Source organism: Carettochelys insculpta, chromosome 22 (assembly GCF_033958435.1).
Source record: "Carettochelys insculpta isolate YL-2023 chromosome 22, ASM3395843v1, whole genome shotgun sequence".
NCBI classification, from domain to species: domain Eukaryota; kingdom Metazoa; phylum Chordata; order Testudines; family Carettochelyidae; genus Carettochelys; species Carettochelys insculpta.
Window position 1 is genome coordinate 22,102,462 of NC_134158.1, and position 16,303 is coordinate 22,118,764.

At 42.3% G+C, this 16,303-nt stretch overlaps 1 protein-coding gene across 3 annotated transcripts in view; it reads left to right on the forward strand.

Moving 5' to 3' along the window:
• BICRA (BRD4 interacting chromatin remodeling complex associated protein) overlaps window positions 1-16,303 on the forward strand; it is a 157,967-nt gene that overhangs the window by 75,774 nt on the left and 65,890 nt on the right. The window contains exon 1 of one of the 3 annotated variants that reach the window (XM_075016532.1): window positions 6,514-6,601. The exons of the other annotated variants lie outside the window; for them this stretch is intronic. The gene's annotated coding sequence lies outside the window, so the exon portion shown is untranslated. Of the gene's footprint in view, window positions 1-6,513; window positions 6,602-16,303 lie in introns of those variants that run through there. 3 annotated transcript variants of the gene reach the window in all.

Genomic DNA, 16,303 nt, shown 5'->3' on the forward strand with positions numbered 1-16,303 from the left:
AAAAAATAAAATGGTTAATAATCTCCATCTCCAGATCTTAAATGTCTGTGTAGTGAACAGTTTCCCCAGTATCCTAGGACCAGCTTATGATAGGAAGCCAACTATTATGACCATGATAAATGTTGATATATCTTTTGATTCTAATGGTAGCAAAATACAGCTTTGCAAGTGGAACCTGATGTTTTCCAGGACCCACAGTGAACCACCAGCTATCCTTTCTAGAAAGGATAGTGCACATTATTGCTTCCCTTCTTCTTTGAAGTAGACATCTTCCTTCTACCCAAATAGCGGATTGTGTGGATAGTGGTTCACCTGTATCCTTTTAATATGAAGGGATTAAGAAGCATCTTACTGCTATCTCTTGATTTCTAAATCCTCTGCTCACTACAAGCTTCTTCATGCTAAATAAGGACAGAGGAGGGTACAAGGATTAGCTAATTTATTTAATGACATCTCTTAATGCCTTTTGATCACCTAATGAATATACGCACCCTGTCAAGTAGTCATTTGTACAGATTTGTGCAAATAAAGCCCTTCATAAATAAAATTAATGTCCCTCCAGGGTGGTCTGGACTCTTTGACCTTGACCAGTTATCAAAAATTCAGATGGAATTCTCTTCTCTGCTGACTGTTAAATACCTCTTGTCTCCTGATAATGTCAGTCACAAGGAATTGTGTTGATGGCAAGGACAGGATCATGCTATGTTTCCCAGTTACAATGTATGGAGTGTCTTCGATCACCATCACCTTGCTCTTTGGAATATTGCTGAAGCAATACCTTGCATGTGGAAAAGATGGTGATAAGGTTTTTGGTGATCTCCTGGAGCTGGTTTCAGGTGGATGAGGTAAAATCTTTTATTGGACTAACTTCTGTTGGTGAGAGACACAGGCTTTCAAGCTGACATACAGCTCTTGTTCGTCTCCAGAAAAAGTCCTCTGAGTGTCACAGCTAAGTACAAGGTGGAACAGATTGTTTAGTGTAAGTAGTTAACACATAGTTTAAAGGATCCTTTAAGGTGAAGTGTCCCTTTAGCATCTGTCCAGTCGTGGAGGGTAAAAAGGAGAGGGAGGATTCAGATTATTACAGTAAACTATAAACCCAGTTTCTTTATTCAGGCTGTGATTTGTGATAGGTGTTTAACAAAGTTGTGAATTTGAGCTCCCTGGATCATTTTTTTGAAGGTCGTGTGCAGGCTTCACTTGAGGATGAGGACTGAGAGGGCAGATATAACGTAAGTACAGCCACACTGGGTCAGATCATAGGTCCATCAAGCCCAATATCCTGTCTGCCAACAGTGGCTCAATACCAGGAGCCCCAGAGGGAGTGAACCGAACAGGTAATGATCTCCCTCCTGCCCTCCATATCCAGCTTCTGACAAACAGAGGCTAGGGACACCATTCCTGACCCATCAGGGCTAATAGTCATCAATGGACCGAAACTCCATGAATCTATTCAGCTTTTTTTAAACCCTATTAAAACAAAAAACAGTCATGTAGCACTTTAAAGACTAACAAAGCACTCAGTCGCTCTGGGGCTCCTGGTATTGGCACATCCAGTTCTATGAAACACGCTCCGCTCCAAAGCGTCGTCCATTGAAAGTTCCTTTTATTCATTGAGCTTCAGTATTTTGAATTTCTGCTGGACCAGAAAGTTATGTAAATGTGTAACCATTGCTGGCTGACTTTATTTGATGTGCAAATGCAATGGTCAACATTTTATCCCAGTGAAAATGGACCTGTGCTACTGCATTTACTGTTAAGATGCACCTTTTTGCAAATAGAGTAGGTGTAGAGTTCAGAAGAGTGAAACTTCATAAAGAGCAGCAAAATCCTCTCCAATGTTGCGTATGAAAACAAGTCATTCATGTTCATTTAATAGAACTCCCTGTAATTTCTAGAGTTGAGTAGCAATGTTAGAATAGTGATATTAATGTCTGTCTTGGGTACTCATTGCTTAAATATATCTATTGTAAAATTATATTTTGTTATGTAAAAGTATGGTCCTTGTCAGTTTCTGCCCATGGTGACCATGGTATTTTCAGTACTTGGTAATTCCGTTTTGCCTTGGTAAATTCTCCTTCAGTTGGCTGCATGATCCGTCTTTACTTCCAGCCCTAAATTTTGTGCTCTTGCACTATACTGGTAATAGCTGCCTGCGTTCCTTCCCCCCACCCCTGCCAAAGATAGCTGCACATTAGTGACCCACGGTAGCTGCACATTAGTGGCCAGTGAAGCATTTTTTCTATGTATCATGTAAATCTGTTTGTAAACCACTTCTGAAGCTTTGTGATAAGAAGTGCTGTAGAAATTCAAATTGGCTTTGTTATATTCTGGCAATGTCTGGCTTGGGTTTTCTCCATCTGTGTCTTGTAATATGTATATATCATATCAGTCAGAGTAAGGACCTTTGTAGCCATGTTTACTGAAAAGTAGATAATTTAAACAAATCAATAAAACAGAGGGCAAAAACAAATATAATTCTACCCAGTGAGGAATTGTTGGGATGGGGGAGTGCCTTGTGTTGCAAGGAATTCCCTCATTATGAATAGCTCTTTCAAACACAGAAATAATTTACTGTAGTTCTGTGCTAAATTTCACTGTGCTGATTTTGTACATTTGAGTCCATGACAGTAGATGAAGTCTCATGGTCCCATGTTTCCAACCCCAAGAAGGCTAATTTTACAGCTTTTAGTGCCTCTGTGTGTGCTATTAACACTTCATTATAGTTCTTACAGCTTCCATCTACTCCCTGTGGTTCTCCATTAGACAGCCCCTCTGAATCCTGTCTTTAGTATATTCACGGTAAGGTGAGAAACAGGAATTTGGGAATACTATATGGGGTATCTTCTGTTCCTGGGAGGCTGGTATTTGACACAAAATTGCAAAGTAAATGTGAGGGTCCATGGATGACATTCATCTGGCTGAGAAGCTAGAGTTGACATTATAGATTTCTTAGGGCCTTGAAGTTGGTAATTATCTCCAATTTTGCTAAATTCACAATTCTTATAACCTCCCTTATTTTGGAAAAAGTCATAAACTTCTGTCCTATTTTGGAATATTGTAAGAAAAGCCTTCAACATTTAATCTGTGTTTTTAACCTACGCTATGTATCTCTGAGTTCCTGTCTTCCTTAAGGAAACTAGTGTAAGTGCACTGATATATTTACGCTGGTCAAAATCCCTTATGTAGACATACTGCATCAGTACAAATCAGTACTTGCACGAATGAAATTTACTTAATCTCATCAGTGCCTATCTTATTTTACTCCACTGCACCACTCCTACACTAACATTTTGCATTGGTTTATTTACATTTCTGTGAATTTCTTTGGATTGATATTTCAGGACCATTGTAGGTAAACTGGCTGATGATGAGAAAGGGAAAGCAGTAAGTGTACTCAGAGGAGCTCAAGAAAAATCTGTCAGTTCCCCAGCTCTGCGACAGATTCCTAGTCTGAACTTGGGCAAATCTCAGTCTACTTGCCCCTCGCAATTTAGACCAAGTGTGCAAATAACTCATGCTGTCTTTGAGGAGGACCTTTTGAGTTCATCCCACAACCATAGCATCCATCTTGGGGAGCTACAGCACGGTACTTTGCTATATGCTGTTATTCACACCGCCTTTCCCAAACCGCAGGGCAGCGTACAGATACTCTTCCCCTCTGTTCCTCAGTCCCCTTCTTATATTAATCCTTTGCAGCTGTGGTATTCCCCTTCTTGTTTCTTATGAACATGTGCCTCTTCCCAGTGCAGAGTTTTATCTGATAATATGAACAAGCAGACAGAAACTCTGTTGGGGGCTGAATGATTCTCTGCATGCAGCTAGGCATTAATTTTCTGTAGAGTAACTAAATACATAAAATATTAAGTATGTGTAAATAAGCACTTTTAAATTTCAGTTTTTAACTGAGCAGAAAAGCCCATCTTTCATCCCAGCCTGCAGACTTTTTGTTTACTGGATTACATCCAGCAACCTTGCCCAAGATCAGAGACAACACAGTCATGTTATTGTGAGTTTATTGTTGTTTTCCTTGGAGCTACCAAATAGTCGCTGTGCAATATTGAGGTTACTGCTTAGGCCTGTTATTGCAGCATATTTTGATGCCTGTGCATTAGATCCCTGACTTTTGCGTAGGTTGTGTTCCTGGGCAAGCACGCTTCAGTCAAATCTAGTGCAAGTCGGGACTGGGTGGGGGAGTGGCTTTGCTGCTTTCTTGACCTGCCATCCTGGCTGTGCCTGGCTCCCTGTTCACCTCTGCTTATGAGAGCCAGGAAACTGACCAGTATCTGGCTCCATGCCACTCCCCAGAGCCAGGAAACTGACCAGCACAGCATCACTGATCAGTTTCCCAGTTCCCACAAGTGAAGGGGAGCTGGGAGCCAGGCTTCTGCCTGGTTTCCCACTCCCCTCTGCTGATTATTTCGACTCGCATTATTACAGGAAATGCGTAAGCCAAAATCGTGCGAGTCGGGGGGTCTACTGTACCTCACTACTGAGTTACTACATTTAGATTAGCTTAGGCTGATAAATTAAGCATGGCTGGATCTGATGAGCAGTTGGATTGGAGAGCTCAAAGAAACACTAAAAGCCCTTCAAAAATCAGTGTTCGTGATTCAGTAAGAAAACCTCTTTCTTTGGTGCCAGTTCCCAACCAGCTGTGTAGCAGAATGATAGGGAAACTGTATTTTCTGAAAGAGCTGTAAAACTGAAGTGAATTATCTGTGAGGATTAGATGTTCCCATGGCAGTTTTCATAGGAGTAGTGGTATCAGTCCCAAGTCCTCCTTGAATTTCAATTTAGGTTAATACATATTACCTCGCTAAAAAGAAAAATTGACCCTTGTTATTTCACATACTTTTTGGACCCTTACTGTATTGTGGTATTGTTGGCAGCATTTCAGTGGTCAGTGATAGGGATGTAAAATCCCATTTTAATTAGTTAGCTGATTAAAGGGTAGGCTTAACCAGTTAACCAATTAAAGGGGGGTCTGGCTGGAGTGGCCCAGGCTGGAGCAGCCTCCCCAGTGACTCCCAGCACACCTGTGACACACTTAGGACCCAGGCTGCTATGGACAGGCTGGTGCACCCCTGCCCATGGTATGCCAGGAACTTGGCCTGCTACAGCCCAGCTGGAATACCCCTGCCCTCAGCAATGCTGCGGGCGCAGGGGCACACCACAGCTCAGCTGAAGTGCCCCAGTCCCCAGTACACTGCAGGCAGAGACACTACAGTCCAGCCCCTGCTGCTCCAGCCCCTTCTGATTACCTGGTTAATCATTAACATCCCTTGTCAGCAAGTGATGCAGTCCCTTGGCATTTTGGGATCCTTCTAGATTAAAAGCCCTGAATGAATGTAGTTGTCATTATTGCTTTAGCCTGTTCGTGGCATTGTAAAAAAGGTGAAGTTGTGTGGGCAAATGTTGTTTTTAAATTATATTCTTGTTCACAGAAACTGGTCCAGCCATTCTTTGGAATCCATGATCTTAAGGATACATCTTTTGCACCCTAAAATAACTGTGTAAAGAGGACTCATAAGTGTTAAAACCATACCATTTAAACATGCAAACCTCAGTCTCTGAGAGGTGCTGATTTCCTCCCCTCTGATTCTGTGGATGTGAGATGCATAGTCTTATCCTTAGTATACAATATGTTAAGCATCTGAATTTTTTAATTCGGATTTTTTGTATTAGCAAGATCATATTAGGGGGTTTCATACCAAACTGTCTTTAAACACTTCTCAGATCACAGCTGTAATGCATATCTGACAGCGGGGAAAAAAAAATCCCCTTCCAGGCTCAGTAACAAAACAGGCTTTGCCTGGGGATGGCATTATGCCATATTTGAGGTTTTTCACTACAAATTCCTCAGTTTCACCATTCTGAGCTGAAAACTTCAAAATGTACTTTGCCAGGATCTACATAATGACTTTGTGCTAACAGTTAAATGCAGGATTTGTTTAAATATCTCTCTTTCAAAATCAAATATTTCAAGTGTATGACCACTAGGTAATTTGATCTAACCACCTGCTGTTGTAAACACCTGTTCATTTGAACCAGTGCTTATAACAGTGGGAATCTTTCATAAAACACCCTAGTGAAGACATAGCTGAACTGGGCTTGATTAAAAGTTTCTCTTCAAGAGTACCGCAAAACTGAGGTGTACTGCCAGAGATAAAGAAGGATTTTATTGAGCTACACCATTCTAGAGTATCCCTTGCCTTGAGCACTGCTTAGTTCCTTAGCTCCCAAAAGCCAAATTATTCTCTCCCAAAGCTCAAATAATTGCAATTTAGCATATTATAGATAAGTCTAAAAAGAAACTAGAGCAACCGTGGTGAGTATAAAGCATCTTATTAGAAGGCTTTGTTTTATTGTTAAATAAAATCTGGTGAGGAAGATTTGTCTAATCAGATAAGCAAAAGTAAGTCAAAAGCATCATCAGTAGAACAAAAAGAAATACAGAATGTTGAACTAAAGCTAACATTTTATCTCACAATATAGGGTTTTTCAGATGCACTCATAGATGAAAGAAACTAAAGCAGGAAGAAAACCCACCTACTAAAATAAATGCAATGGGAAATTGAAGACGGCAGATAAGTAAATGGTAGATTTGTTAAACAGTTACTTCGTTTTTATATTGGACATCAAATTACATGGTACAGTTTTGAGAGTTATTAGCTATATGTAATAATGTGGGATTATACAGATGATAAATGAAAGATAGAAACATTTTATTTTTTATGCAGGTAAAATAACTGGTCCCGAAAGTATTGTTTCCAAAGAGTTTGCCATTCATAATACTTGCCATTCTCAGATAATACCTCAGATTTGTGAGTGGCAGACATAACTCCATTGTTATAAACAAATCATGATAAATTATTGACTAGTCAGTTGTCAGAAGAGAATTTGGAAATGATCTTGAGAAGGGTGTTATTGAGGACACCTTTAAATTTGATCAGTTTTAAGGTAGATTCATGATTAAGAAATAGGGCGTTCCCCAGCTGTTGGTTCTGGTTCTGTCTGTAACCTGCAAGGAGACTGAAGGACCATTGTAACAGAGTTGTTAGACGTTAGCATGAGACAGAAATGTCAGTGTAGAACTTTAGTTAAATATTGCAGTAGGAATCTAATAATATAATGTTCATGCCAATTCTTTTGCATAATATGGCAGCAGAAATATTCTTCCAGGGACATAAAAAAGAACTAGATAAATAAGACTTCTTTGCCTTTTAGATTTTTTTCTTTTTCCACAGAAGCCTGTGTGGCTTGTTAGCCCTCCGTACTGCTGAATTTTGCTGAGGAAAACTCTTAACTTTAGGTCAAGCTTTTAGACTAAAAATTCAGTTCGGTAATATGTTCATCTGATTCCCATTGCATTTTCTCTCTCATATATCTCACTGGGGAGCTTGGCCAGTGCTGTGTGGAAGGAGTTGTTTCCAGCATAGCCTGTTCAGGGAAGCATCACCATGGCTTTTTCAGGCAGGAAATGTACTGTGAAGGGTTGGAAAGATGTAGATGCGAGCAAGCCTCTTCTTCATTTCAATGAGAGGATTGAAGCCAGAGTAGTGTCCTGGTAGATAGCCCTCACCAACAGCCACACTTCTGACAGTGGAATTCAGCCGCCTTCTTCTCTCTCCCTCTCCTTCCCCTTCTACTTGAATAATGGGTGTAGGACATTGGAGATAACAGAGGTGCTGCCCACGGTGGAGAGTATGATAAGGATACTTCAGATGCAGCTTCCACCCCCTGTTTCTTCAATATCTTGGGTTCTCCTTACTCCAAGGGATCCCAAAGTGTTTCCCATCCTTAGAGTTCTGGGGAAACACACATTGTGTGAATCCTTTGTAACAGACATCCAGGAATAGAGTTTCTGGGGAACCCATCCTTCAGCTGTAGCCCCTCAGTTTGCTGAAAGACCTAGAAGGGAACCACGGAGGGGAGGGGTGGGTTGGGGTCGGGTGGAGAGACAAATGAATACAGACTCAGAGGATAGAGCTATTTCTAGTCACTTGGAATATTTGTTTTTATTAGCACAATTTCACTTGCTCCTCTGATGCAGGATGATTAGGACAAACTCTTATGGGGATATATGTGAATGTTAAAATGAGCACTATTTCTTCTGGTCACTAGAAAGCATACAGCATCACCGTTTAATGCGTTAAAGATTAGGCCATAGACATAGGCTTATTCCTCTCTGAGTACGTTTTCCCTCTCATCCCTGTTACCACTTCCCAAGGAGTTCTTTCTCGCTACCAAAGGAAGTCCAGCAGCCCATATCAGAATTAGGGCGTGTCTACACATACAACACTGCAACGGCAGAACTGTACTGATGCAGAGCATCTGGTGAAGATACTCTGTGCCAATGTGGGAGAGAGCTCTCACATCAGCATAATAAAATCACTTCCTCGAAATGGCAGGATTTAAGATGTCAGCAGGCACAGCTCTTTCATCAACATAGTGCTTTGCACATGAGAGTTTGTTAGCGTAATTTATGTTGCTTGAGGGGTGATTTATTCACACCCCTAAGTAATATGTTATGTTGACATCATCTGTAGTGACCTAGCCTTACAGAATTAAAATGTTTTAAAACAAACAAAAAGAATTTAAGGCAGGGGTTAGTCTCTTTCATGTGAAAGTATACTGAATATGGTGAAACTACAATTAGCTATAAATTTCTCCTCATTCTCCCTGGATGGGTAATAAGTTAGTGCTTTCCAGCCACATTAAAAGATGGAAAAGGTATTGGGTTATAGTCTACAGCTGCTGCTATAGGTTGCTGAGCCTTAGTGCCTGTCAGTTTTGCTTCCGGTTTCTGTTGCAGGCTGCTGTTCCTCATCTCTGCCTCTTTCCTTCAGCAGATGGCTGTGGGGGGGAAAAGAGGGACAGCAGTCCAGAGGTGGAAGAATTGGCAGGCAGTAAAGGACCCCTTGGCATGCCATTTATTTCCTTCAACTCCTGGCCCCATTATTTAAGGTTTCTCAGTGTGTCCATCAAAATTTAATCTGGTATTATTACAGAAAATAGATGTGGCTATATTTCTCAGTGGTCAAGAACTCAATGCTTCCATTTAGGGGAAATTTTGCTTGGAGTGGCCTATTCATTCCACAAGCTCTACACAGTAGCAAGGCCAGCATCACCTCAGCCCCCCTCCTTTGGATATAAAATGCCTCCAAGGACATCAGACCAAAACAAATCAACAAATGTGAGCTGTCATCTGAAATCCTGAAATTCCCCACATGCTTTCCCAAGAAGTGCTAATGTAGGTGGACAGTATTGTGAGACTGGTTCTTCTCGGCCTAAGGATTGTGGTCTCAGGGCTTCTCCCTTAAAAGAAAGAAGGAGGGATTCAGATCCCTTTATTCCATGGCTGCTCTGGTAATATAATTAAACACTTTATGAAAAGCTGTGGCTATTCAGAGTGATCAGAAAAGTATATTTAAAATCCTGATTTGGACTAGAAATTACAGGAAGGATTTGTCGTACAGCAAGTTGAAGGTGTCTGAATTATAGCAGAAGAAAACACCTCTGTGCAAATGTTAGCTAGAACAAGTGCCAGATTATTAGCTGTTCTCTGTTGTGTACAGGCTAATAGTCTACCTCTCAACTTTCCCTGTCTGTAGTAGACCACTGCTTGGTGCCAGGTTCTTTCAGTTTGGGAGCACAAGTGCTTTCATCAGTTAAGGTCCCTGGATGTTGTCCAAATAGGCAAGAATTTCAGGAAAAGCCTTGTCCCATTCCCAGTATGAGCAACCCATGGAAAGGCTGTGACACAAATGAAATAATACTTTGCTTTGATTGGAGCGTTACCGCCTGCTGTTTTTCCCCCCTATTTCTAGTCTCTGAGAATTAGGAAAAAGCAGAGCAAAGCCTTGTCAATTACAGCGAAAAATTTCTAAAGGAGGCTAGGTTTCAGAGCACTCCCATGGCACCATACTCAGACACTTCTTAGCCGTGTCTACACGTGCCGGCTACTTCGAAGTAGCCGCGCCAACTTCGAAATAGCGCCCGCCACATCTACACGTGGCGAGTGCTATTTCGAAGTTGAAATCAACATAAGGTGGCGAGACGTCGAAGTCGCTATCCTCATGAGGAGCTGGGAATAGCGCCCTACTTCGACGTTCAACATCGAAGTAGGGCAAGTGTAGCCGATCCGCGTCCCACAACATCGAAATAGTGGGGTCCGCCATGGCGGCCATCAGCTGAGGGGTTGAGAGGCGCTCTCTCCAGCCCCTGCGGGGCTCTATGGTCACCATGTGCAGCAGCCCTTAGCCCAGGGCTTCTGGCTGCTGCTGCTGCAGCTGGGGGATCCATGCTGCATGCACAGGGTCTGCAACCAGTTGTCGGCTCTGTGGATCTTGTGCTGTTTAGTGCAAGTGTGTCTGGGAGGGGCCCTTTAAGGGAGCGGCTTGCTGTTGAGTCCGCCCTGTGACCCTGTCTGCAGCTGTTCCTGGCACCCTTATTTCGATGCGGGCCGCTTTGGTGTGTAGATGCTCCCCTGCAGCGCCTACTTTGATGTAGTGCTGCCCAACGTCGACGGCACCAGCCCTGGAGGACGTGTAGACGTTATTCATCGAAATAGCTTATTTGAATGTAGCATTCACGTGTAGACATAGCTCTTATGTTTTGTGAAGGACTTCGGTGATCCAGATGACACTTTGCCACTAATTCTGCGTATCTTCTCCCCACCTCACTGTGTCTTAGTCATGGGCAGAAAACTAGCTCCATTTGTATATTCTCTATTCCCTCAGCTAGTGAATGCAGACAGTCAGTGTCTGATTCAGTTCAGGGAAAGGAAGCCAGAAAAAGGAAAGGAAAGCCCAATATCCACCAGTAGTTTACTGAGGTCTGAGAGAGCTGCTCTCAAAGGATAACAGATCAGATGATTTCCTGGTGGAAACAGCCAACATGTCTGATAGTTTTCATAATAACTGAGAACAACACAGACAGTCCTACTCCACAGGAAAATTCTTCTGGCTTAGGTGGAGCAAACAGTCCTGTGTACATTGCCCAAGGGGGAGAAGAACTCCAAGGCTTACCTGGCAGAAGATGAATTAGCAGAGTGGTTCTGACACCTGGAAATTTGTTGCTCATCGAGGTAAATTTAGTGGGCTGGTGATCGATCTTATTTGTATCTGGAAATAATAAATAAAGTGCCCTTCAACCTGTCTGCCTGTCAGGATCAGGTGGTGAATGACCTCTTGCAAAGCTTGGCAAGGTCTCCACTCTTTGCCATCCCACCTTTTCCACTTCTCCCCTCCCAAGATACAAAAGATAGGAATGAGAGAGCAAGTGTGTAGGCCTTTCTGGCTAAATAGGGTTTGGCACTTGGTGGGCCTGATAAACCTAGCATTGGATCTTCAGACATCTCTGTCTCTCAAATGAGAGGTTTGCATTTTCCAAACCAGCCCTGCATCTGGGACCAGAAAGATTTAAAATAAATGTTTGGGTGAAGTGATTATTCTGTCATGGACTCTAGCTGTTGCAAAGTTCACAGTGTAATTTCCATGTTATGCTATGAAATGTAACCTTGAATTTCTCCTGGAAGGTTTTATTGTAGATGAGTGAGTGGTACTGCAAAAAGGTAGTCTCTGTAGTATAATGTTCTCAGCATAGTAAAGAAAAATAAGTTTGTACAGATTCCAGCATTAACTGCTTCCTTACACATCGACCTTATTCCAACTCCAGCTTTACCTGGAATGAACCTGTTCAGGAGATGTCATACTTTTTGTTCATTAGAGCAGGCTTTCCATCAGTTACTCTCTCATGAGACTATTGTACTTTTAATTTGAACAGGTGGGTCTCACAACTGTTATAGAATTCATTCCCAAGGCAAACTTCAAGAAATATTCCTCCTTGATTTAGATTATAAGTCAAGTCCTTAAGAGCATTGAAAGTTTATGGCAGAATAGACATGTCTCCTGTTTTGAGATCTGCTAAGTCAGTGTTTCCCAATTTTATTTGGCCACAAAACCCTTTTAAACACACAAGAATTTTACAGAACCCCTAATAAGTCTTCTATGTGGAGATGAAAAATTAGACCATAAATAAGTAAGGCTAATAATAAACAAATGCTAAACAAGGTCACAAGATCAACATTTAGTTTAATTGCACATATTTAAAAATAAGTCACATTTAATAGATTTAATAGAGCATGGGGATTTATGGTGGTATATAACAGGCACCACTGACTGACTGCGCATGCAGCACTGAGTAGTGACATCATCATCCCCACTCTCTGGCAAAGCTGGCATTATACAATGGTATTTATCATGGCAAACACACATGAAAATTGTTTTTAATAAAATTAATAAATGCTTAAAATTATTATTGTTTTAGAAATCAAAATGTTGTAAGGGAATTTTCTCCTGGAACCCTTATTTTCACTTCCTGGAACCCCAGGGTTCTATGGGACACCATTTGGGAAACCGATATTTTCACCGTGTTCTGTGAATGTCATCCTATCTTAGCTAGTACCATTTCCTTTCTTGTGGCAGAAGTCTTCTCCACACCTTCTCCATATCCAGATATGATGGAGGAGATAATATATATACACTATTGCATTTTGGATGTCCACTTTTAGAGGATGGATGGTCCCATTTCCCATCCTGAAGGCACACTGCTATGATCCCAAAGTACTGGATCCGTGATACTTAGTGTGAAGAAAAATAGGACCTTTTATCTGTGCTTACTTTAAAATGTCTTTTTTTTTTAAATCAGAAGACCCACAGACCTGACCCACTCCAGAGAGAAATGATCATTAATAATAGAGATGAAAATGGGTATTTGAGGATTTAGATTTGTTGTCATTAGATGAAAATTACCATGCTCTGAAATTAAAATAAAAAAAAAAGTTATGCTTTTTCCTCAAATAATATTTAACACAGTCAGTAATTTAAGAAAGGTTTGAATTATTTTGTCTGTGGAAATTCTCATTTTGATATGGGTGCATTTGATATGGGTGCCAGCTTCCAGGGACTGGCAGGTTTGGTTATGCCTCCTAAGCTGTAAGGAGGTTGAAGCATCTATTGTCAGAGACGTAGCCAAGTTAGTCTGTTAGCATCCATTGTAACAGCTGCTCAGTGGACCCTATTACCTGAAGAAAGGAAATGCTCAAGTTAGCGAGGACATGTTTTCCTTTTTGCTGGCTACTGTAAAGATCTGTGAGATAGGGTTTAAAACACCTTGGCCGTGTCTACACAAGCCCCAAACTTCAAAATGACCACGCAAATGGCCATTTCAAAGTTTACTAATGAAGCGCTGACATGCATATTCAGCTCTTCATTAGCATGCGGGCGGCCGCAGCACTTCGAAATTGACACGCCTCGCCGCCGTACGGCTCATCCCGATGGGGCTCCTTTTCGAAAGGACCCCAGCTACTTTGAAGTTCCCTTATTCCCATGAGCTGATGGGAATAAGGGGACTTCGAAGTAGGCGGGATACTTTCGAAAAAGAGCCCTGTCGGGACGAGCCGCACCAATTTCGAAGTGCCGCGGCCGCCCACATGCTAATGAGGTGCTGAATATGCATTTCAGCACTTCATTAGTAAATTTCGAAATGGCCATTTGTGTGGCCATTTTGAAGTTTGGGGCTAGTGTAGTCGTAGCCCTTGAGTAAATTATGGTAACTTTCTTGTAAGTAGTGCTGTTGGAACAAATAAGTCAACCGTTTTTAGATTTCACTACAAACTTGAACTTTTTTTGATGTAGGGCAAAAAGTTTGTATAATTTTTATCCTCCCCCTTCCATCACATTTTTATTTTCAAAATAGCATGGAGAGCAGTTTTCAGCATTTTCAGCCCGAAAATAAGCATGAAGTGTTGGAAACTGGCTTTACAGTGATTTCCGTCAGAACTGGAAAAAAAAAACCAAAAGGCTTTGGGTAATAATCAGAATGTCTAGGTGCTTATCAGTGCTTCCATATCCTTTGTGGATCTTCCCACCGATGCTACACATATCACTTTTTAAATTAAGACTGTATTTTTGGGTGCCATACAGTTTGTTGCCCACTTTTCCAGTCCTTATTGCTAGCAATTGAAATAAAGGAGCATAGTTTGGTCTTGGATCCTATTGTTTTATTTAACTCTTCAGACATAGTTTACCTTAGAAATGAAAAGGAGGATCAGTTTGTATTGCTGATTGTTGGCCTCTGTGAATCTGGTTCTTTGTTGATTATTTCCTTCAACCAAGTCTTTTTGTTTTATGTAAGGAGTATTTTTGTGTATGAATCTTTAAAAAATTATTAAAAACTGCTGATAATGTTATGTATTAGTTCATTCACATTCCATGGAAAAGTGGAGATGAGAATTGCTCTATAATACTAGAAATTAAAAACTGAAAGAACATGCAAGGAAATGTGGTCCTTATATGGCATTTCCTATTAGCTTTCCTTTTCTCTATGTAGCTCTTCTTTTTATTGTAAGCATTACAAGGTGACATGTATGGCTAGGACAAGCCAAACCTTTCTGATATATGCCCATCGCAAATTCAAGTCTGGAGGAGGGGTGGGAATGTTTTTTGTTTTGTGCTCTTCCTTCCCCCCTCCATCCATAAGGTTCCAGTAACATCCCAAGTTATCGAGTTTTTACAAATTCTCTCATTCAGAGTCGTTACATCAAGATTGGGTGTCTTTCTTAGAAGTGATGGTGTGCTTCAACAAGTTGATGGGTTAGGTGGAAGAATCATTGGGTAAAACCTACAGTCTGCATCATGAATGAGGTGGGAGTTAAAGATATCTTATGGCCTCTCAATTTGTGATTCTTAACCAGCGACAGCAACAATGCAAAGTTAATTAAAGAGTTTTGATGGTGGGCAATCTGTGGCCTGCATGTGGCCCACTGGGGGTGTCACCTGCAGAACCCCTGTCTGCTTCTGTCCCTAACACGCCTCTTGTGCACTGGGGGGGGTGTCTACAGTTCCTACTTCTTCCCCTCCCTCACAGCACTTTTGAAGTGGTGCAAATCAGCTGATTATTCTTCAAGTGATTGCTCATGTGCATTCCAAGTTGGGTGTGGTGCCAGCAAATTCCCAGTTGCCAGAAGCTTTTTTGCCCTAGCCAGTAACCATAGGGTCAGTGCAGCGCCCCTGGAGTGGTGCCGATATGGCGACCACTGTATGCCCTGCCTGACTCACCTCCACTCAGGTCCTTCTTGCTGCACTGTTGGTTGCTGGAGCTCCCTCTACTCTTCTCTGTTGTTCAGCTGGTAGCCGTTACCTGTAAATTAGTTAGTAATGGTTAGTGTAAATAGTTATCGCTTAATTGTTAGAGAGCCGGGGCGAGACTTTAACCCCTCTTGGCACTTCGGCACCACGGGATGTCTGACTATCTAGGTTTCAAGACCTGTTCAAAATGTGGTAAACAAATGCTCAAGAGTGACCCACACAGGACTTGTTTAAGTTGCCTCAGTGAGTCACACCTTCATCAACATTGCTCCATCTGTAAGGCCTTCAAGTCTAGGACTCTAAAATACAGAGCATAGTGTTTAAAAGTCCTGCTAATCACAGAATAATAGGGCTGGAAGGGACCTCAGGAGGTCATCTAGTCCAGCCCCCATGGACTGGACATGGCCTTGCACCTAGACAGTTCCCCTGCGGGAGCTCAGAGCAGTGCATCCTTGGTGCAGAGTGCTCTGGCACTTTCGGTGCCGTCAGAAAGTTCCTGGCATCGGGACCAGGCGCCGGCACCTAGCACTACAATGTGACACAGAAGTCAGTCCCTGGTGCCTCACAAGAAAAAGAGGCATGAAAGGGGCTGATCACTAGAAAGGGTATAGTACTGAGAACCCTCTAAGGCATCTGCCAGATTGCATCATGAGTTGGGTCATGAAGTGCGGGCTTCAACACCAGTGCAAGGTGGGAGACGGTGCTCTCCGAGGCTGCCGTCAATGCAGGGGGCTTTGAACTTGACGCAGGGCCTCTTACAGATCAGTGCCGGCACCAACACTGTACCCGGAGTCCACATTGCTGCCAGAGGGGCCATCCTGGGCACAAGTGCCAAGGCCGAGCACTGGGCAAGTGTAATCTTTTTACAGCATCTTTGCCATTCCTGGCACCAAACCAGCTTCCACAGGGCAGATCACCGTCGATGACCCTCCTTAGCATAACGTACCATGAGGTGCAAGGACAACAGGAGTCTGCACAAGCCCCAGGTCCCGTGGCGTTGCTGTGGTCATCAGTGTCAGAATCAGCCTCAGAGTCCAACTTGTATTACTTCAGCTCGGCTAGGAGCGGGAGCATGAGGATGTGGCACTGTGGCTGGTGTAGACACCGAAGCCATCACTCTGCAAACAAGGGTTGACAGGCATCTTCCC